The following is a 24,202-nucleotide window of genomic DNA, read 5'->3' on the forward strand; positions in this document are numbered from 1 at the left end:
TGAGTCCAGTCCCATATAAATGAATGGCTATGTTCATGGGTCACCTACCTTCCACTCTATGTTAACCCCAGAGAAGGAGTTTTGGATGAATGGAATAGGGGTGTGACTGTGGGTAGTAACTACCTGATGGTCAAACACTGTGAATTTAGGGTGGGATGTAGGTGTAGAAAAATCACTGGATCCAAGGAAGGAGGCAAAGTGGTACCAGATTCCCATAAATGTGCAGTTCTGAAAGAGCAGCCCCCTGACATACAACCACCATCTAAAGGCCTAAAGGGGAGGAAAAGTTAAGGGTCCAGTAGCTCATCATGGCCCCACCCCAGGGTCTCTACCCTATTCCAACTCTAAGATCACAGACCTAGAGAAACCACCTTTAGGTCAAAACAGAAAGTCAAACTTATAGAAGTAAAGCAAATCAGGGAAGGTTAATCTCTTAATACTATATTTAATAAGCTTACACATCATCTCCTCTTGACTTTTAGAAAGGATAACTTAACAATAGGTGTAAAAGCCAGGACTAGGGAACTTGGGATGTGACTCCTAGTCTGGTGACCTTCACATAAACACATGGCCCAAGGACTGCTCCAGGGGAGAGGTGGGGACTGGCTTGTGATTGTGTAGTAAGCCTTGCCTGTCTCCCAGTCCTTGATCACCCCAGAGCCTGGCAGGTGAAGAAGCAATCAGACAGGATTTGTGGTGGTGTGGAGGTGACCTGTGCAAAGTGGATGGGGCCGGGTGCAATCCAGGAGTGTTCCACTGATCTGCTTCTGGCACAGCTTTTCTTGTCTCCTGACCCCCATCCATATGGAAAAGCAGGGAGATGAGGAAGAATTTCTCTAGAGTGATTTGGTGCTTTCTGCCATGTGCAGGGCGCATGGTGGACACAGCTCCAGGTGGTGTCTTTCTCAGTGTGGAGATTTCTGTTCCAGCTGATGCCCCTGATCCAGATGACAACAGAAATGGACCCCATCCCCCATCCCTGTCAGGCCCCTCAACACGTGGAAATGCTGTGACCTGGGGTGGAGGGGGCAGAGTGAGCACAGGACTGCTCACACCCCTGGTTTCTCCCTGGAGCCAGGCCCTACCTCTGGGCCCCAATTCCCAAGGCAGCCTCCAGAATGGGCACAGCAGTGAGAGTGGAGCCAGGACTTGTGGGAGAGGTCGGTACCCAGAGGAAAGAGTTGACAGGGCTGGGACCTGAGCCTGGCTGCTGCTGGGTCCTCTCAGGGGCACCCAGAAGTGAGTTCTGGGAATATGGGGAAGCTGGACTTGGACCTCTCGGCTCCTGCTGGGAGAGTGCCACAGACAGGTGATGCTGATGGAACAGCAAGAAAACAGAAAGAAGCAAGTCCCTTTGCCCTTCTCTTGCTGCTCCATCTTCCATAAGGTACAGTAAGACAAGAAATTGAGAGACCAAAAGAAAAAAAGAAATGGAGAGACCCAGAGACAATACACAAAGACTTCACAGACACACCTCTCAAGAGAGACTTCTCACGCAAACACCTTTCTCAGAGATCACATACTGAGACCTCACACAGGGACCTCATGTTGCTTCACAGACCCTCAGACAGAAACCTAGCACAGATTTAACAGATTTCCCAGAGATACCTTCCAAAGGGACCTCATACAGAGACTTCACACAGAGATCTCACCCAGAGACAACACACAGAGACTTGGCACAAAGACCTCACAGAGACCTCACATCTATTCTTCAGTATCCATTGACAAGTCTTTCTTAGTGAATAGGAAACCACTTAGCAAACTGGCAGCATGATAAATATATCATCAGTTGTGCCCCTCTGAGATCCACCAGACACTCACTGTCAGCATTACTCTAAATGGGGAAATGTTTGAGAAGTTTTGTTCTTTTGTAATGTCACTGCCTCTGAACAAAAGAATTATACATTCCAAATGTAGATTTGCAAATTTCATTGTTAGGTGTTCATTAGCTTGAAAATCACAAATTACATTTTTTTATTTTTATTTATTTTAGAAGAATGAAGAAAATAATGTTTATTTCTTAGAAATGCATGTAGTACTCTATTTTTTATTTTTAAAAATTTTTATTGGAGTATAGTTGATTTACAAATTTGTGTTAGTTTCAGGTGTACAGCAAAGTGAGCCAGTTATACATATACATATGTCCACTTTTTTTAAAGATTCTTTTCCCATATAGGCCATTACAGAGTATTGAGTAGAGTTCCCTGTGCTATACAGTAAGTTATTATTATCTATTTTATATATAGTAGTGTGTATATGTCAATCCCAATCTCCCAATTTATCCTTCCCCCCTTATCTCCTGGTAACCATAAGTTTTCATTTGTACCCTTTTTTTTTAGGAGAATCACAAATTTTAAGCACAACTAGAACACTGTCAGTCTCCAGTGAGGGAAAATATTTGTCCAGTTTTAGTTATCATCCAGTCAAATGGTATCTGGCACATTTTTTACTTTATTGAGGACAAAACTTAAACTTGAGATGGCTTACTTGTTTCCTTTGGAAACATAAGAAAAACCTGCAACAAAGGTACTCTAGGAATGAAATAAACCAAGAAAGAAGCATCCGGACTCACATTCACTTCCCAGAGGGCTGTGTAACTAGCACATTATTTTGCACATAATAGCTTGCATCAGGTTTGTGGGGTTTGCTTTATTTTTTAACAGGCCAATAATCATGTGAGGATTTTTCACAAGTCAAATTTCTGGTTTTAAATTTTACATTCTGGCAAAATTATGCTTCTGAATATTATTTTATTTCTTAAAATGTGGTAATGCCCTAAAATGATATTACACAATCATAACGTTCAGCTAACATACTTAAAAAGATGGGCTATTAAGGCTTCATTCTTAAATAATTCTATGAAATGCACATTTTCTAAGACATGCAGTTAGGATCCATTTTATATTCATTATAGGGTTAACACATTGCTTTAAAAATTTTTGAAGGATTATAAAATATATGACTTAGCCTATGCTTGACATTATACATGTTACCTCATAAAATTACTGAGGGAAGGATACCTGAATATCTGAATTGAAGGTAGTCTACATTTAATCTACATTTGGCTTATAACAATGAATAATGAAAGGCTTTCATTTATTATATATCTCACACTTTCCAAAGGGTACACTTCTAAAACACTACTGATTTCTCACTGCTAATAAGCAACCTATTGTCCTTGCCTTGGTAAAATCTATTTTAATGACAGCTGGTTGTCTCCCAGATTATCCATTGGTATTACAGCATCACGGTCTTTTAAGAGGAGCAGGGCTGACACGAGGACTCTGGGCTTATTTCTACAAGAAATTTAGTTTTTCTATTCTCCTAATTAACAAATGTATAAGTATTAATTTTTCACTTTACTCCCTTTCGTCGTTGAATCAGAAAACAATGGACTGTGGTCACGTATGTCATCTAATACTCTATCAGATCACTTTGTTTTAATAGTGCAGCTTACTCAGGTAACTTTACTGATCCGAACCAAATGGAATCAATTAGGAAAAAGTTCATACAGGAAAATATCCTTTTCAAAGTTGACTATTTTAACACAGTTAAATAAGCGATTATTTTTTAATCCTTTGAGTTAAAATTGTTCAGGGTGGCCAAGAAAGTCTGGAAACATGAAAAATGTCCATAAAAGCACTTTATTACTATAATACGTTGAATGTGTTGCTCCTCATTATTAATTCACAGTTCATTAAGCTGGGCAAAATCACAATGAGCAATGTGCATTAAAGCAAAATTCCCATCAATCATTTTCCATCTGCCATACATTGTGTCAGATGATTTGTGTGTCTAATTTTCATGGAAAAACTTGTACTTTTACTCCAGAATAAGAAATCAAGGGGGATCAATCTATTAAAAAGATATTAATATTCCCAGACTCTGTGGCCTTCAGTATTTTCTTTTTAAGAAGATTCACCTACTGCAAATCTTATAAATATTTTTACCATTTAATATGCCCAGACAAAATGGATACAAAAATTAGATAAAAGAGAAAACAACAAAAACAGATCCCCTTTGTTTTCAAAACATTTGATGTTTACATCAAAATATTTTGTTGAAAATGAAGTGATTTTTAATCTATAGTTAAAAGACACTCTAATGATATTTAGAACATATTACAGATCTGGATTTTTACAAATAGATTTTTATTTAAAACAGGTCTCACACTGATATCAATAAACCAGGCACTCTAGAACAAAATGTGGAGATGGCAATTATGCGATGACTTTTTAATACTCCAAGGGAAAAAGAGTTTTTCCAAAGTAGTCCATCTACAATATTAACCCTTAAGATCTACTCCCCTTGATAGGTTTCAATATTATTTTCTGTTTTATACACATTTACTTTATAATTAACTCCTACAGGAGGACATTTCTGGAAATGTTCCCAGATATCTACAGCCACACTTTCTGTCATGATCACACCATGGAAAAAGTAGGGAACATCCAGATCCTGATGATCCAGGGGTTTCATAATTACCCCTTTGAGGTCAGTCAGAATCACAATCATTCCCAGAACAGGGTCGGTCTTTACATTTGTGCCCCTAGACATGCAGATTGTAACACTACCCACCCAAAGGCAAGTTGTCTTCCTTACTCAGGTTTGCAGGGGCACCACTCACTGTGGTAGCTAGAAGAGTCCGTTGCCCCCACCCCGGACCTGCATTCTGTACTCTCCACAGACACATCGTACTACAAATATACAAGTGGTGCTGATGAAACTTCCAGAAAGCTATAAAATAATGCATGCCAGGCATGGTAGATGAGGATTTAGAAAATGCTAACATCTTCTCTAGGAAATAAAGGTGACATACCTATGTGGCTTTAAGCATTTTTGTGCATTAGCTGGCCCCCTGGATCTGGGAAACAGCATCTGATTTTGAAGTTTCTCAGCCTCATTCTCTGCAGTGAAATCTGAAGCTCTTCCTTCCTTCTCTGAGTCCAGAAGCTGGAATTGATACAGTCTGCTCTCTGTGATTTCTCTCTACCATTTGTTTCCAATGACCACTTCAACTCAGATATCTCTCAAATCAGGGATCACTCCTAAACTTCAGGAGGAAGGTCACTGCCCTTTTTATTCCCACCACAATTTTATGCTAGTAACCCTTTACAGTGTCAATAAACTTATTTTGTAGAATGTGCCCCCTGGACTCCACCTGCTAAATCTGTTTTTTGGGCAAATCATTTGTTACTTACCTAAACAAATTTTATAAAATCATATTTCATAAAATTGTATTTTATAAAATGTTATTTTCTTATTTTATAAAATTGGTAAATCTAGGGATTTAGGCTTAATTATTATTTTTAAAAATGTTGGTACTCATTTTGCCAATTTTTCTCTTTTTACATATATCAGAAAATGTGTTAAGAACTCAACTGTGAAGATACCACTATTTTTATTTTTTTTCACTTTTCGTACTTAACTTTTATAACAAACCTTTATTATTGCACAGGAAACATGAAAGTTTGTTCCTTGGAAAACATCAGTCTTAAGAACGTAAAGCTTAGCATGTTAGATCTGCGAGTAGCCTTGCCTTTTTTTTTTTTTTTTTTTGCGGTACGTGGGCCTCTCACTGTTGTGGCCTCTCCCGTTGCGGAGCACAGGCTCCGGACGCACAGGCTCAGCGGCCATGGCTCATGGGCCCAGCCACTCTGCGGCACGTGGGATCTTCCCGGACCGCGGCACGAACCCGTGTCCCCTGCATCGGCAGGCGGACTCTCAACCACTGTCCCACCAGGGAAGCCCAACCTTGTCTTTTTTTTAATGTTTTTTTCTGAATTGTTAAAAAAAAAAAAAGCCTTAAGAGCTTAGGAACAGAAGCAAATTGAGAATTAAAATCCAACTCATTCAAATGAAGTTTGTCAGAATAGTTTGTGTGTGGAGAGGACAGCTTCTAGGCACTTCAGAGAAACCAGCAGGACAGAATTGAGAATATCCAGCACCTTACAGGGCTTCTCACAGAAATGCTTTAATGCAAAGAGGTGACTAGATTTCACAGGGAGACCAGGGAGAGGATGCAGAGATAATTAAATCACATTCAAGCACCTGTTTACCTGGGAGGTAAGTTCCTTCATATTGTGGTCAGATGCTGTTTAGGGGGACACTGGTGCAGGGGAGGTGTTGGGAGGATGAACTCTTTTCTGAGTGATTTTGCAAGTGTGAAAATTCATCCAACAGAGATGCTAGAAAATTTTGCTCCTAGTAGCGAGCGTCCAACATGATATTTTGGGACAAAAATATGTATTTGGAAGAATTTTTCACAAAAGAGCAGTGATGGGAGGAAAAGATACATATGGGCCTGGCTAGTAATATTCTTCCTTCACAATTTTCTTGTGGGTTCCTGAGGCCTGTTGTGACTGCTTGGAGACCTGGTCCCCAAGCAATGGCCCTCTTTGTCATACTCAGGGTAACCCAGGAAGTTGCTTGTCTGAAGCAGAAAAGGTTCTCCCTTCCACTCATGTCCTCTTGCTGATCAGATGAACACATGGCATAATCTACAGCTGAGAGGTGTTTGTTAACTAGCTTTGTTTCATAGGACACAACTCATATATACTCTACAGTAATGTTTATCACTGTCTTTTATAATCTCAAGGTAAGAAGTAATCAGTGTTAAAATCATTCTACTGGAATAACAAAGCACATGATTTTTTTCCCCTAATAGTGATTGTATTTGTTTGCTAGGGCTGCCATAACAAAATACCACACTGGCTACTAGGTGGCTTAAACAACAAAAGTATATTTTCTCATAGTTCTAGAGGCTAGAAGTCCAAGATCAAAGTATCAAGTTTAGTTTCCTTGAGGTCTCTCTCCTTTGATGGCTACCTTCTCGCTGTGTCCTCACATGGTTGCCCCTCAGTCTGTGCATGTCTGTGTTCTAAAATTCCCCCCTTATAAAGATACAAGTCATATTGGATTAGAGTCCATCCATATGATCATTTTACCTTAATTTTCTCTTCCAAAGCAGTATTTCCAAGTAGAAGTTAAGCTTACTGTACAAGCAATCAGGTATTTAATAAGAGGCATTGCTATGGAGACAAAAAAACAATGGTTAATAATTGAGGCAAATTTCGGATCAGTTTTTGAGTTCTGAGGGTAGACAGTTGAGAAGATCTCTAAATGTCAGGGTTAAAGCATCTTTTGTAGTTTGAATGTCCATCAGATGTTCAGGTAAACTTTCTGAGTGGTCCATATAGCAACAGGAACGAAGAAGATTGTCTAAACATGAGCTGCTGTGGAGATTTCTCTGAAGTTTATATTAAGGTATCTACCTTCAGTATGCAGGACTTCAGAAAAAAAGGCAGTTTTAGTTGCAATGATTCCAAGTCAAAAGGGTGGGAGAAAATTTGGAAACACTAGTTTGGAGAGTTGTAGTCAGGTAGTGGAGGAAACTAGAAAAATTCAGGATACAGTTCAGTTTTCAGGTAATTAACAAAACTTCAAGGAAAATTAATAGCACTAGAATCTAATATCCACAATACGTATTTTGGTTTCTATTGAAAGATAATTTTTCCCTCTAAAATCACCCTCATTTCTATCAAAGATAGCCAAATTAAGACAAATTTGTTTGCAAAATAAGTCTAGATTCAATAAACTTGGTCTTATTTATATAAGTATAGCAAGGATTGTGACTGACCATATAGGCTTGTTTTTTATTTTTATTTTTTGCTTTTATTAAGAGAATTTATTGCCTCTCTCTCCTCCCAATAGCTCAAACGTGAAGAAGCAACATCAGAGGAAGACAGACAGACAAATGGCTCTTTGAGTTTGTCCTTCTTGGCACTGGTGAAGGAAGAGGCAGCTTTCTCGAAGTTTTTATCTGCTTAATTGGATGTAGTGGAGAAAGGCAAGGAAAGTCAGAGGATAAGTGAACAGGCTCTGCACCTACCAAGGATGTGTTATCCTCCTAATTGTCCCAGTAGGAATATTCCATTCATGTTCTTTGATCTGATCCTTGCATTGGAAGACACTTCTTTTTTTAATCTCTTTTTTAAATTTAATTTTTATTTTATATTGAAGTATAGTTGATTTACAATGTTGAATTAGTTTCAGGTGTACAGCAAAATGATTCAGTTATACATATACATATATCCATTCTTTTTCAGATTCTTTTGCCATATAGGTTATTACAGAATACTGAGTAGAGTTCCCTTTGCTATACAGTAGGGTCTTGTGGATTATCTATTTTATATATAGTAGTGTGTATATGTGAATCCAAACTCCTAATTTATCCCTCCCCATACCTTTTCCCTTTAGTAACCATAAGTTTGTTTTTTAAGTCTGTGAGTCTGTTTCTCTTTTGTAATTAAGTTCATTTGTATCATTTGTTTAGATTCCACAGATAAGTGATATCATATGATATTTGTCTTTCTCTGAATTACTTCACTTAGTATGATAATCTCTACATCAATTCATGTTACTGCAAATGGCATGATTTCATTCATTTTTATGGCTGAGTAATATTCCATTGTATATATGTTCCACATCTTCTTTATCCATTCATCTGTCAATGGACATTTAAATTGCTTTCATATCCTGGTTATTGTGAATAGTGCTGCACTGAACACTGGGGTGCATGTATCTTTTGGAAGTATAATTTTCTCCAGATACATGCCTAAGAGTAGGATTGCTAGATCATATGGTAGTTCTATTTTTAGTTTTTTAAGGAATCCCATAATATTCTCCATAGTGGTTGAATCAATTTACATTCCCACCAACAGTGTAGGAGGACTCCTTTTCTCCACACCCTCTCCAACATTTTTGTAGTCTACAGTTTGTAGACTTTTTGATGATGGTTACTCTGACTGGTGTGAGGTGATACCTCATTGTAGTTTTGATTTGCATTTCTCTAATAATTAGCGATGTTGAGCAGATTTTCATGTGCTTTTTGCCCATCAGTATGTCTTCTTTGGAGAAATGTCTGTTTAGATCTTCTGTCCATTTTTTGATTGGGTTGTTTGCTTTTTTGATATTGAGCTGCATAAGCTATTTGCATACTTTGGAGATTATTCCATTGTCAGTCCCATCATTTGCAAATATTTTCTCCCATTCTGTAGGTTGTCTTTTTGTTTTGTTTATGGTTTCCTTTGCTGGGCAAAAGCTTTTAAGTTTTATTAGGTCCCATTTGTTTATTTTAGTTTTTGTTTTCTTTCCTCTAGGAGGTGGATCCAAAAAGATATTGCTGCTGTGAAAGAGTGTTCTGCTTGGATTTTCCTCTAAGAGTTTTATAATATCCCATCTTACATTTAGGTCTTTAATGCATTTTGAGTTTATTTTTGTCTGTGGTGTTAGAAAATTGTTCTAATTTCATTTTTTTTACATGTAGCTGTCCAGTTTTCCCAGCACCACTTATTGAAGAGACTGTCTTTTCTACATTGTATATTCTTGCCTCCTTTGTCATAGATTAATTGACCATAGTTGTGTGGGTTTATTTCTGGGCTCTCTATTCTGTTCCATTGATCTATATTTCTGTTTTTGTGCAAGTACCATACTGATTACTGTAGCTTTGTAATATAGTCTGAAGACAGTGAGCCTGATTCCTCCAGCTCCATTTTGCTTTCATAGTATGCTTTGGCTATTTGGGGGTTTGTGTTTCTATACAAATTTTAAATTTTTCTGTTCTAGTTCTGTGAAAAATGCCATTGGTGGGGGCTTCCCTGGCGGTCCGGTGTTTGGGACTTCACCTTCCAATGAGGAGGATGCGGCTTCGATCCCTGGTCAGGGAGTTGGGATCCCACATGCCATGCAACCAAAAAAAACCCAAAAAAACCCAAAAAACAAAAACCAAAAATCAAAGCATAAAACAGAAGCAATATTGTAACAAATTCAATAAAGACTTTAAAAATGGTCCACATGAAAAAAGTCTAAAAAAAAAATTCCACTGGTAATTTAACAGGGATTGCATTGAATCTGTAGATTGCCTTAAGTAGTATAGTCATTTTGACAGTATTGATTCTTCCAATCCAAGCACATGGTATATCTCTCCATCTGTTTGTGTCACTTTCGATTTCTTTCATCAGCATCTTAGAGTTTTCAGAGTACAGGTCTTTTGTCTCCTTAGGTAGATTTATTCATAGGTATTTTTTTCTTTTTGATGTGATGGTAAATGGGATTCCTTCCATAATTTCTCTTTCTGATCTTTTGTTTTTAGTGTATAGGAATGAAAGAGATTTCTGTGTATTAATTTTGTATTCTGTGACTTTACTGAATTCATTGATGTGGTGTATCACACTGATTGATATGTGGATATTGAAAAATCCTTGCATCCTTGGGATGAATCCCACTTGATCATGGTGTCTGATCCTTTTAATGTGTTGTTGGATTCACTTTGCTAGTATTTTGTAAATAATTTTTGAGTCTATGTTCATCAGTGATATTGACTTCTTTTTCTTTTTTTACAGTACCTTTGTTTGGTTTTGGTATCAGGGTGATTATGGCCTCATAGGATGAGTTTGGGAATGTTTCTTCTTCTGAAATTTTATGGAATAGTTTCAGAAGAACAGGTGTTTAGTGTTCTCTAAATGCTTGAGAGAATTCACCTGGGAAGCCATCTGATCTTGGACTTCTGTTTGTTGGGAGTTTCTTTTTTTTAAATAAATTTTTAAAAATAAATTTATTTATTTATTTTATTTTTGGCTGCATTGGGTGTTTGTTGCTGTATGTAGGCTTTCTTTTTTTAGTTGTGGCAAGAGGGGGCTACTCTTCATTGCGGTGCATGGGCTTCTCATTGCGGTGGCTTCTCTTGTTGCAGAGCATGGGATCTAGGCATGTGAGCTTCAGTAGTTGTGGCATGCAGGCTCAGCAGCTGTGGTTTGTGGGCTCTAGAGAGCAGGCTTAGTAGTTGTGACCCATGGGCTTAGTTGCTCTGTGACATGTGGGATCTTCCTGGACCAGGGTTCAAACCCATGTCCCCTGCCTTGGCAGGTGGTTTCTTAACAACTGCGCCACCAGGGATGCCCTGTTGGAGTTTCTTAATCACAGTTTCAATTTCAGTACTTGTGATTTGTCTGTTCGTATTTTCTATTTCTTCCTGCTTCAGTCTTCGAAGGTTGTACCTTTCTAAGAATTTGTCCATTTCTTCTAGGTTGTGCATTTTACAGGCATATAGTTTCTTGTAGTAGTCTCTTATGAGCTTTTGTATTTCTGTGGTGTCCATTGTAACTTCTTTTTTATTTCTAATTTTATTGATTTGAGCTCTCCCCATTTTTTTCTTGATGATGCTGGCTAATGGTTTATCAATTTTATCTTTTCAAAGAACCAGCTACTAGTTTCATTGATCTTTCCTACTGTTTTCTTTGTCTCTCATTTATTTCTGCTCTGATCTATATGATTTCTTTCCTTCTACTAAATTTGGGTTTTGTTTGTTCTCCTTTCTCTAGTTGCTTTACTTATAAGGTTAGGTTGTTTATTTGAGATTTTTCTTGTTTCCTGAGGTAAGATTTTATCACTATAAACTTCCCTTTTAGAAATGCTTCTGCTGCATCCCATAGGTTTTGGATCTTCGTGTTTTTGTTTTCATTTGTAGGTATATTTTTAATTTTTGCTTTGATTTCTTCAGTGATACATTGGTTGCTTATAGCATATTGTTTAGCCTCCATGTATTTGTGTTTTTTACAGTTTTTTTCTTGTAGTTGATTTCTAATCTCATAGCATTGTGTTTGGAATAGGTGCTTCATATGATTTCAATTTTCTTAAATTTACCAAGGCTCACTTTGTGGCCCAGTGTGTGATCTATCCTGGAGAATGTTTCGTGTGCACTTGAGAAGAATGTGTATTCTGCTGCTTTCAGATGGAATGCTCTATAAATATCAATTAAGTCCTTCTGGTCTAATGTGTCATTCAAGGCCTGTGTTTTCATATTGATTTTCTGTCTGGATGATCCGTCCATTGATGAAAGTGGGGTGTTAACATCCCCCAATACTATTGTGTTACTGTCAATTTCTCCTTTTATGGCTATTAGCATTAGCCTTATATATTGAGGCGTTCCTGTGTTGGGTGAATATATATTTACAATTGTTGTATCTTCTTCTTGGATTGATTCCTTGATCATTATGCAGTGTCCTTCTTGGTCCTTGTTACAGTCTTTATTTTAGAGTCTATTTTGTCTGATATGACTATTGCTACTCTGGCTTTCCTTTGATTTCCATTTGTATGGAATACCTTTCTTTTACCCTCCCACTTTCAGTCTGTGTGGGTGTCTAGATCTAAAGTGAGTTTCTAGTAGGCAGCATATATATGGTTCTTGCTTTTGTATCTATTCAGCCAGTCTATGTCTTTTGGTTGGAGCATTTAGTCTATTTACTTTTAATGTAATTATCACTATGTATGTTCTTATTGTCATTTTGTTCATTGTTTTGGGTTTGTTTTTGTAGCTCTTTTTTCTTCCCTTCCTCTTTTGTTCTCTTCCCTTGTGGTTTGATGACCATCTTTAGTGTTGCATTTGGGTTGCTTTTTCTTTGTGTATCTATTGTAGATATCTGGTTTGCATTTCCCATGAGGTTTTGATATAGCAGAGTATATATATATATATATATATATATATATATATATATATATATATATATATATACACACACACACGAAAAGTTGTTTTAAGCTGCTGGTCTCTTAATTTCAAATGCATTTCCAATATCCTGCATTTGTACTCTCCTCTTCTCATGATTGCTTGTTTTGATATCATATTTGTGAGTAGATGATTTCCTACCTTTACTGTATGTTTGCCTTTAATGGTGAGCTTTCCCATTCATAATTTTCTTTTTTTCTAGTTGTGGCATTTTCTTTTTCATCTAGAGAAGTTCCTTTAGCATTTGTTGTAAAGCTGGTTTGATGGTGCTGAATTCTCTTAGCTTTTGTTTGTCTATAAAGCTTTTGATTTCTCTGTCAGGTCTGAATAAGAGCCTTGCTGGGTAGAGTATTTTTGGTCGTAGGTTTTTGCCTTTCATCACTGTAAATATAGTGGGCCACTCCCTTCTGGCCTGCAGAGTTTCTGCTGAAAAAATCAGCTGATAACCTTACTGGGGTTTCCTTGTATGTTATTTGTTGTTTCTCTCTTGTTGCTTTTAATGTTTTCTTTGTCTTTAATTTTTGTCAATTTGATTCATGTGTGTTGGCATGTTCCTCTTTGGGTTTGTCCTGTATTTGACTCTCGGTGCTTCCTGGACTTGAGTGACTGTTCCTTTTCCATGTTAGGGAAGTTTATGGCTATTATCTCTTCAAATATTTTTTCAGCCCCTCTGTCTCTCTCTTCTCCTTCTGGGACCCCTATAATGTGAATGTTGGCACATTTAATGTTGTCCCAGAGGTCTCTTAGACTGTCCTCATTTGTTTTCATTTTTTTTCTTTATTCAGTTCCAAAGCAGTGATTTTCACCAATCTGTCTACCAGCTCACTTATTTATTCTTCTGCCTCATTTATTCTGCTGTTGATTACTTGTAGGCTATTTTTCATTTCAGTTATTGTTTATCTCTGTTTTTTAAAACTTCTAGCTCTTTGTTAAAAATTTCATCTATGTTCTTGGTCTGTGCCTCCATTCTTTTTCCAGTTACTTGTATCATCTTTACTATCATTACTCTGAATTCTTTTTCTGGAAGATTGCCTATCTCCACTCCACTTAGTTGTTCTTCTGGAGTTTGATGATGTTCCTTCATCTGGAACACATTTCTCTGCCTTCCGTGTTTGTAGCCTCCTTTCCTCAGGCTGCAGGATCATGGCTCCTCTCACTTCTGGTGCCTGCCCCCTGATGGGTGAGGTTGGTTCAGGAGCTTGTGAAGTCTTCCTGGTGGTAGGGACTGGTGCCTGCCCACTGGTGGGTGGAGCTGGGTCTTCTCCCTCTTGTGGGCAGGGCTGTGTCAAGTGGTGTTTAGAGGCGGCTGTGGGATCAGAATAACTTTAGGCAGCCTGTCTGCTCATGGGAGGGTCTGTGTTCCCACCCTGTTGGTTGTTTGCCCTGAGGCATCCCAGAACTGGAGACTGCAGGCTATTGGGTGGGGCCGGGTCTCAGTGCCCAAATGGTGACCTCCAGGAGAGCTCACAACAAAAAATATTCCCTGGGTCCTCTGCCACCAGTGTCCTTGCCCCCACAGTGAGCCACAGCCAACTTCTTCCTCCCCAGGAGACCCTCCAAGACCCTCAGGTAGGTCTGACCCAGGCTTTTACAGAGTTACTGCTTTGCCCTGGGTCCCAGTACACATGAAACCTTGTGTGCACCCTCCGAAAGTGGAGTCTCTGTTTCCCCCAATCCTGTGGAGCTCCTGCCCTCAAGTCCCACTGGCCTTCAAGATCAAATGCTCTGGGATCTCCTCCTCTCATTGCCATGTCCCCAGGCTGAGGAGCCTCACGTGGGTCTCAGAACTCTCACTCCTGTGGGAGAACCTCTGTGATATGATGATTATTTTCCACTTTCTGGGTCGCCCACCCAGTAGGTATGAGATTTGATTATATCACGAAAGCACCCCTCCTACCATCTAGTTGTAGCTTCTTCTTTGTCTTTGGATGTAGAATGTCTTTTTTGTATGTTCAAGTCTTTTTTGTTGATGGTTGTTCAGCAGTTAGTTGTGATTTGGGTGGTTTCATGAGAGGAGGTGAGCTCACGTCCTTCTACTCTGCCATCTTTGTCTCTACCCTCTCTCCTGAATGTCACTGTGAGGAGTTCTGGCTTCTTAAAGTCCAATTTTGATTGAAATTCATGAAGGACTTCAGGCTTGACCTCTGGTCAACCACTGTCTATGCAGAATATCTCCAGGGTTAGAGGGAAATCTCCCATATAGGCTCTTTTAAATCTGCTTTGCTGGAACTTTTTATAAGGAATCTCCAGATTAAACTTTTAATAGTCCCTTGAGGCTAAGAAGCCAAGCCAATCATTTGACATCCATAGATTTGGGGGAATTTTTCTCCTCAATGTCCCCCAAATATTCTGAGGTTCTTGCATTTGCCAGGAAGTGACCTTCCTTACTCAGCTAGTAAGGTTGCTGGGAACTCTGTAAGCAAGGTACCACACTATTTTCCCAAGGGGCTTTATTGGCTCCATGAAGTCAACCTTAGTTTCTTAAAGCTGTTTGGTCAAATCTAAGTTTATGTATATCTCTCTCAAATATGACATTCTAGGCAAAACTTTAGTAATATAATCAATGTTTGCAATTATGTGCTATTATAAGGAGAACAGATTCTTATTGAAATTATGCAAATAACTATATTGCCAAGAAAATAAGAATGTTCACTGAAAGCCTCTGAATTCTGGAGGAATCGGGTAGGGAGAAAAAGACAAATGATTCAATTTTGCTTACAAGGGTATAATTTACCAAATTGCTCTAAGCTTCCGAGAGAAAAACAGGGCTTCCCTTGTGGCGCACTGGTGGAGAGTCCACCTGCTGATGAAGGGGACACGGGTTCGTGCCCCGGTCCGGGAAGATCCCACATGCCGCGGAGTGGCTAGGCCTGTGAGCCATGGCTGCTGAGCCTGCGTGTCCGGAGCCTATGCTCCGCAACAGGAGAGGCCACAACAGTGAGAGGCCCACATACCGCAAAAAAAAAAAAAAAAAAAAAGAGAAAAACAAATTTTCCTAAATTTGGAGAAACAAAACTTAAAAAAAAGAACCAGCAATGTTTCAAATTTAAAAATCATAGGGCTTCCCTGGTGGTGCAGTGGTTGAGAGTCTGCCTGCTGGTGCAGGGGACACGGGTTCGTGCCCTGGTCCGGGAAGATCCCACATGCCGCTGAGTGGCTGGGCCCGTGAGCCATGGCCGCTGAGCCTGCTCGTGCAGAGCCTATGCTCCGCAACAGGAGAGGCCACAACAGTGAGAGGCCCGTGTACTACGAAAAAGAAATCATAAAATGGGGCTTTCCTGGTGGCACAGTGGTTAAGAATCTGCCTGCCAGTGCAGGGGACATGGGTTCGAGCCATGGTCCAGGAAGATCCCACAAGCCCCAGAGCAACTAAGCCCACACGCCACAACTACTGAGCCTGTGTTCTAGAGCCCATGAGCCACAACTACTGAAGTCCACGAGCCACAACTACTGAAGCCCATGCACGTAGAGCCCACGCTCCACAACATGAGAAGGCCACGCACCACAACGAAGAGTAGCTGCCGTTCGCCGCAACTAGAGAAAGCCCACACACAGCAACAAAGACCCAACGCAACCAAAGATAAATAAAATAAATAAATTTATTTTTAAAATCATAAAACATTATAACCATCTTCTTCAGTTTACTTAGTCCCATGTAATTAATTCTTGTTTTGTTTGATCTTTTGTTAGAAGTTTTATGAAACCATCAATTTCTCCGTTAGGGTTTTGTAAATTCTTACTCAGTTCAGTGTAATGATTTGAAATTCATCAGAAACTTGTGCTCTAGAATACTTGTTAGATCCTTTTCCAAGAATTTCTCTGAACATGAAACACATTTTCAGGAAGCTTTTGTAAAAGCATCTGAGTGAAACCATTGTCTAAGTAATAAAAGACAAATATCCATTACTAAAAATTTGATTCATTCTAATGGAATTGACAAGAAAATTTATCTGTGACACAAAACATTTAAGATAATAACTAGAATTATGACTGATAACATTATACTAGGACATATCCAATTTTAGGAATTTCATATACTTTCTAGAACATTTATATTAATAACATTCACCCTTATGATATAACCTAGAGTTTATGATCATTTATTTAGCAATGCTTCCCATGTAAGTAACATACCAAATAAGCCTAATGAGTTTCATAGCTCTCTTTTCTAATAAGATAAAACAAATCTTTTTTTTTTTTTTTTTTTTGCTGTACGCGGGTCTCTCACTGCTGTGGCCTCTCCCGTTGCGGAGCACAGGCTCCGGACACACAGGCTCCGCGGCCATGGCTCGCGGGCCCAGCTGCTGCGCGGCATGTGGGATCCTCCGGGACAGGGGCACGAACCCGTGTCCCCTGCATCGGCAGGCGGACTCTCAACCACTGCGCCACCAGGGAAGCCCAAAACAAATCTTTTAAGGTGTTCCAGGGGGCCTCTGGAAAACCTGAACGTTATTTCCAGGTCAATAAGATTTCATTTAGAATTTGGTTTGGGGGAAAATCTACTTTTTCAAAAATAAAAATGTTTTAAAACACTTTGTCAAATACGATCATATGTCACTGTGAATTAATATTTAGTTATCAATTTAATCAAAGTGACAAAGATTCACATGTAAATACAGATAGTTAAATAGTTGTACAAAGACTTAGCTCTTTTAATATTGAAAGCACTCAGTTTTTCTTCAAAATTATCAAAGACTCATAAAGACAAAATGAACAATATTTGTTTTGCTAGACAGATTACATTAAATGTAAAAAAAAGTCTTTGTTTACAATTTCTCATTAAGAGCAGACTAATAATTAAGAAAATTTTGCAAAAAGAGAGAAAAAACAAATTTTAATTTTCTACCAGCTTACATTGGATATTAAAACTCAATCATCCGCCTGCTGATGCAGGGGACACGGGTTCGCGCCCCGATCCCGGAGGATCCCGCGTGCCGCGGAGCGGCTGGGCCCGCGAGCCATGGCCGCGGAGCCTGTGTGTCCGGAGCCTGTGCTCCGCAACGGGAGAGGCCACAGCAGTGAGAGGCCCGCGTACAGCAAAAAAAAAACAAAAAAAAAAAACTCAATCAATCACTTTATTAAATTCATTCCAATCTTAGACCTGACTACACATAAAATTCCTTTCTAAAGATTCCTTTTTAACAAACCTCTTACAACTTTCTATGTCCATTTTGGTTTGTCCCTTGTTCTCTTTCCCATTTAGAAGTAACCGGCTTTAGGACAAAAATCACTTAACAAAGTTTTTACATTAACAAAAACATCTCCATACCTTACACTTTTTCTTACCCCAGAACACATTCTAATTTCCTTATAATTCCTAGCAGCTTGAACCACATATATTATTTACAATTCTTAATCCTTTGAAGCTTTAATTTTTTTGTAAAGATAAAGTTAAAATTATTAACTGTGTAAGTATTTTGTGGCTTGGCAAACTTATAAATACATTTCATAATTTCTAGAAACATATTCTACTTCATAGTACAAGCTTTTAATGAAGCACAAGACATGTTTACTAATAGAACCAAACATATTTAGTGTGTAATAAGAGGTCAAAAGTAGGTAAACTTAGACTCGTTCAGCAATTAATATTTCAGTATTTTGTCTTAGTTGGAAATGATCTAGACATTCAATTCATTTAATTTAACTTAGCAAAACTCTAAGGGTACAATTTATCAAAGACATTTAGAAAACTATTTAAGTTGACATAGCAAAAACAATTATTGCTAAAAAAAGTTTACCTAAAAGAATTCTTATCTTATGTCTATTTAATTAATTTGTTCTTAACAATCACTCAGATTACTCATGACAATTTCATAAGATGTTAAAGTAGTGTTAGCCATCATCTTAAATTATTATTATTATTACTTTTTTCTGAGAAATTTTGTAAAAGAGATAACATGAGCTTATTTGACTTTTAGTAAAACTACATAGAATAAAGCTATTATACTTAATGCTGATAACTCTTAAGATATGTCTGTATTAATTAAACCTAAACCTGAACTAGATTTTACTTACCAAAAATTATCCTAGATCATGTGAATTTGAAAAATATTTGTATTTGTTTTTGTTATATTTTTGAGAATTTTTATATTGCTTGTTGGAATAAATTAAGTTTACTCACTCAGATAGCTACAGTCTTTTATTATTTATGGAGAAGACTTTTAAGTCTTCTTGCCCTTTAAGTGTACTTGCCCTTGATAAACAATTTTAAGGAGACTGTCATTTAGAGTTTGAGCAAGAGAGGGTTTTTGTTTAAAAAAAAAACCTCTTTCTTTTTTTCTTTAAATTTTAGTTTCAGGTTCTAACAATTGAGCTAATCTGGGCTCAGTCTCAGGCAATGTGGCTGTGTTTACATTTCAAAGACATGGTAAGATTTATAACTTTAAGGGACAGAGGAAAAAAAATGCAAATTTTCTTCTATGAGTTTTGGAGTGTATTTTTCTATTATCATAAGTCTCAGGGTAATTATTATTTAAAAAACTTTTTCTTCTTAAGTACAGGACAATTTTGTTCCAATTATCCTCAACTTTTATAATATCTACAAGAATTTGAGAGGAATAGGTTTCAGGGTTGGTGAAGATAAATGGGCCTTGACTCGTTCCTAAGTTGCATTTCTGGTTTTGTAGAGATTTGGAAGACAAACATAATTGTTTCTATTAGCTCTTGAATATTGGCTTCCAACTGATCTTTTCCTAATTATTTGTAGGAGGGCCTAAGGAATTGCTGAGGAGATGGGGCAATTTTTAAAATTTTTCTTAAAAAGAGGAATTCATGTTGGATCTTTAAGTCTAATTTCTGTTATTTCATCTTAATAACGATTCCCTAAGGCTAGCTGTTATACATTATTTTTCCTTTCAATTTGATCCTTCCATAAATATCAATATGACAGCTGTTTATGATGAGAGCTCTCAAAAAGGCAATCTTTTAAATACAGCAAATTTAAAGGATCCATCATCTGGCCATTGAGGAGTAAGACCTTACATTAATTTCAAATAGTGACTCAAATCAGTAAGCCTTTTTATGGAACGACCCAGAGGTAACTTTTCAGGCTTAGAATAAATCCTTACCATGGATAAAATAAGCAGACTTTCAGATGGAGAGGGCACAGATGATATAGCCCCTATAATGTGAAAATTCATTTCCAAGGATAATCTAAGAAAGCAAAGGCCTTCATTGCACAGGCAGTAAGGGTGGTATAATGCAAACTGTGTCCCTGGTCTCTCCTGGGAATTTGAGGCACCTCTGATCCCAAACCTACTAATCTGTGACATCAGGCATATGCTACTGGAATGGGACTTTTCCAACACTAACAAGGCAATGAAGGTTGAAACAACAAAGGCCCCTTATGGACTGGGTCCCCTTAGGACAAACTCCTCTGACAGCTGGCACAACAAGACTAGAGTGTGCTGTTTATGACTTTGTGTCTCAGAACCCCAGTCAATTCAACGGGTTACCAGATGCACCCCAGTAAATACACCATCCAGATGGTGGAGACCAGAGATAATATTCTCACTGGACAAAAAGCCAAACTCTCAGGACATAGAAAAATACAGAAGGAAAAATCTCATCCAGTTTTTATACAGAGGACTGACAGCAAAGTTTGTCTTAATAGGCACTGGACTGGAGAGAACTGTTAACTCACCAGTCTGTGAGGCTGTCTCAAACAGCAGGCTTATAGGGCCTATGCCTGTCTTCTGCCCTATGGTTCTTTCTTCTTATGAAACATGACTCAGGAGACAGAGACAAAGAAAAACAGTGACTGTCTCTGGGAGGAAAGGATTAAGAAAAACTGAGATGAGATTACTCATTTCCAAATACCAGATTTTCTATGTCACAAGGATCTTGCTCCATAAGTATTTTCTTCTGCTAATCTAAATTTAGAGATAGAGAAAAGGAGACTCTTAAGCACTTTCCCTCCCACCAGACCTTAAAGGCCTGGGAAGTTGAGGAGATAAGAAATTTTACCTTCTGCTGGCCTTTGTCATGTGTCCTAGGATCTCTCAGCTGCAGCAGTCTTGTGGTGGGAAGCAGGGTTTAGCCAGCCTTCTGGTTGTCTTGTCAGCTGTTGAGGAGGAAGAAATGTCCCTGCCAACCTTCTTGAGTTAAAGAAGTAACAAGGTTTATACAGTCTTCTTGACCCTGCATTCCCTATCTCTGGTGCTAATGATGTCTTTCTACCTCCTGGTACAGGGAGGGCACCATTCACATGAGATATTAATTTCCTGCTTTCATGGAGACAGATAGGAAGGTCAGTGTGTCTCTCTTGCATCAGTCATTTCTTCAGTAACTTTAACTCAAAGTAATATTCCACTGAGGCATACTTTGGAGCATCCTGCCCTGGGCACCAACAAAGTCAAATGGTTTAGAGAGAAAGCAAGTCCCTATGTCAGCAGTGACCTGTGCTCATGGTGATTGTTATTCCATCTCCACAATACCATTGGGCTGGGTGCTCAAGAAACAGAGCTGTGAAAACATAGCTCCTGTCTCTTACAATTTATAGTACCAATGTTTCAAAGAAAAAGTTTTATTTAGTGCTTCCTTTGTGTTAGACAATAATGCTGGTATATTTTCAGGATATACAAATAATAGAAAGAGACATCTATGGTACTTGAATTGTAGTGAGACATTAAAAATTTCCCCCAAAAAAATCTTTTTCTTTATACTTATAAGAAAAAAAAATGTAGATTCATTTTGGATAAGATAAAGAAAATTTATGAAGTGATAAATCTAACCTGAGAAAGTAGAAAAGAACACAGTACACAGGCTCTGAGCATTCTACTCACAGAAAATATTGTCCTGTTCTTTTGCAATATGGACTTGTTCCCCTGTCCCTATGTCTGTCTCTTCCCCTCTCTGTTTCTGCCCCTCTTCTCTCTCTCCCTCACACATACACACATTCACTCCCCTACAAAAAAACCCATTGACTAAATGCTAATTGGCAGGCACTGTGCTCAAACTGAGGCTACAGTGGTGAGTTAAAAAAAGAGATAATTTTTCCATCCTCATCAAACTTATATTCCAAGATGGAGAAAGTGAATACTAACCAAAGAGTCACACAACCATAATATTGCAACCACAACTAACAACCATAACCACTGAGTTAAGCTAAGCAAGCCACTATTGTCAGCTTTCTCTCAACCCTCAGTAGAGTGTGTTCCACTTAAAGGCCTTGAGTAAGTCAATATTCTGTTGAGAAAATCCAGGAAATTTCTCAGTCTTCCACATCTGAAATTATACAGTTTGGAATGTCAGGAACAAGAGTGAGGGGAAAGGTCATTCAGAACTGCAACTAACCAGTTTCTCTCTTTCTGACTGCTGCAATAACCTCCTAGTCTATCCTGTGTTTACTCCCATTCCTCTGGCCTGTTCACAGAGCTGCCAAAGTGGTCCCTTAAAATTTAAGCCTGATTGTGCCACTCTATACTCAAAATCATCCAGTGAATTCAATTTAATTACAATAAATCCAAAGTTCGCACCAAGGCCTCAAAGTCCTTTTTGATCTGTTCTCCCCTTCTCCCATGTCTCTCTTGGCCTCATTCCTACCACTCTCCCCCTTGTTTTCTGTAATCCAGCCAAACTTGCTTCTTCTCCAGCTTTTACTAAAACACTACTTAGTAGACAAACAATTCAATTTAAATTGGGCAAAAAATTTAATAAGACACTTAACCAAAGAAGATACATGAATGGTAAATAAGCAACTTTTTAAAATGTTCAGCATTATTAGTCATCAAAGAAAAATTAAAACCACAATGCAAATAACTTCACATCTACTAGAATGACTAAAATTAAAAAGATTGATAGCATCAAATGTTAGTAAGGATGGAGAACAACCAGAAGTCCCATACGTTCCTGAAGAAAACGTGAAATAATGTACTATTTTCGAAAACAGTTTAGCATTAATACAAACCCCTAATTTCACCCCCTAGGAATTTAAATGAGAAAAATACGTCCACACAAAATTTGTACATGAACGTTCATAGAAACAACTTTATTCATGATTGTGAAACTGAGTAGAATCCTGTGGGGCCTTCCCAGTGACAGACTCCCAGTGTTCCCTGCTTCTTGTTTGTAGAAAAAAGCTTTAGTCTCCTAGGCCTCCCTTGATTTCCAAAGAGCAGTTAATGATTATAGACCTGACAAAACTCAGAAACAAAGGAAAAGCAGTCAAGCAAGAAAAGTAACAATAGATTGAAAAACAGTGTTATCTATATCCCTTTCTCCTCAAGGGATATAGATAACAGTCTGACACATATCCTTGATGTGGTGCTCCAAGGACAATGGTGCTTCAAGGACAAAGGACAACCCTCTCTGAAAAAGTGTCAGCGTTACACCCCTTATCAGACCCTTAATTGCCCTCCCCACCATGTTGTGATGGTTATGAAATTCCTGAGCCCAGCTGGGCCATGAGACCTGTCCCAAATAAGAAAAGGCATCTTCCCTGTCCCACTGCCACCCTACAGAAGGAAAGTATATGTGCCTCCACCAATTAGTAAACGAAATTTTCCCCTTGGACCATTCCTTTGTTTTCTGGCTATAAAAACTGATCAATAGCACATGTTTGGGGTCGACTCCCCCAGACTACTAGGAAGTCAGCCTGCTGTTCTGGCAGAGACACTTTCCTCTAATAAATTCTATCTTCTTTACATTCTGCCTTGTGTCTGGAAATTCTTTTCCAACCCACGTTTGGACCACGACACTTGAGCGTTTTTTGTAGACACTAAGGCTCTCCACCTGATGGAGGATTTGACTACATGCTGATCATGTAGGTCCCAGACTGGTTGGAACAAGAAGGCTGATGGTTAAGGTTCCCAAAACATCACCCTGTCACCTCTCCACCAACTAATCAAAAGAATGTCCATGAACTGATAATTCACCCTGAGACCCTCACTCCTAATGTTGTCTTTAGAAACACTTGCCCAAAAGTCTTCAGGGAGTTTGGGTCTTTTGAGCATTAGCTGCTTGTTATCCTTGCTTGGCATCCTGCAAATAAAACCCTTCACCACAACTGGTATCAGTAGATTGGCTTTGCTCTGTATTGGGTGAGTGAATCTGTGTTTGGTTTGGCAATAATTTTGGCAACCATGAAGGGGCCACCATCCCTAGTGGGCATCTCAACCATAGCACACTGGCCCCTGACCAGTGGCAGCTCATGGATACTACTCAGCAGCTGCTTGAGCACCTTTGTCTCAGAGATGGCCCTGAACACTTGCCACTGACCAGGCATCATTGGCCCATGGCACTTTTCATTTCTGTGGTAAAGGGAAAAAGACACATGCTTTGCTGGTTGAGATTTCTCTAGTAAGTAGTGGAACTTGTGTGTGATAATACCAGGGTATTCATTCTCTTAGCCATTTGGGTCTGTCAGTGGCTAAACATTTTTGGGATTTTCCCTTTTGGGCTGAGGAGTTTGCAACACTGAGAGACTACATTTGTTTGTTTGTTTGAGATTTTAAGATTACCAGCCATAAACAACTGAGAATGGGTAATCAGAGCTCTGTTTCATCTTATATTCCCTACAGTGTATTTTGCAGAATTGGGAAATTCTTAGCTCTTCGTTTCATGGGCTCATACCCATGAAAAGGAGAAGGTGATATTTTTCTAAAATCATGTGGTCACAGTATTCTTTAGGCTCTGGAG

General features: G+C 38.5%; 1 long non-coding RNA gene across 1 annotated transcript in view; it reads right to left on the minus strand.

The window, feature by feature from the left end:
* The window catches only part of LOC308610072, a 30,965-nt gene extending 8,721 nt beyond the window's left edge, over positions 1-22,244 (minus strand). Inside the window, exons 1-2 of the long non-coding RNA XR_014014419.1 lie at positions 20,531-22,244; positions 6,948-7,031 (exon numbers count right to left, since the gene is read on the minus strand). This is a non-coding gene — a long non-coding RNA (uncharacterized lncRNA). The remainder of the gene's footprint in view (positions 1-6,947; positions 7,032-20,530) is intronic.
* Positions 22,245-24,202: the final 1,958 nt, after the last annotated feature.

The sequence above is a fragment of the Mesoplodon bidens genome (assembly GCF_964165515.1).
Source record: "Mesoplodon bidens genome assembly, contig: HAP1_SCAFFOLD_401, whole genome shotgun sequence".
In the NCBI taxonomy this organism is placed as follows: Eukaryota; Metazoa; Chordata; class Mammalia; order Artiodactyla; family Ziphiidae; genus Mesoplodon; species Mesoplodon bidens.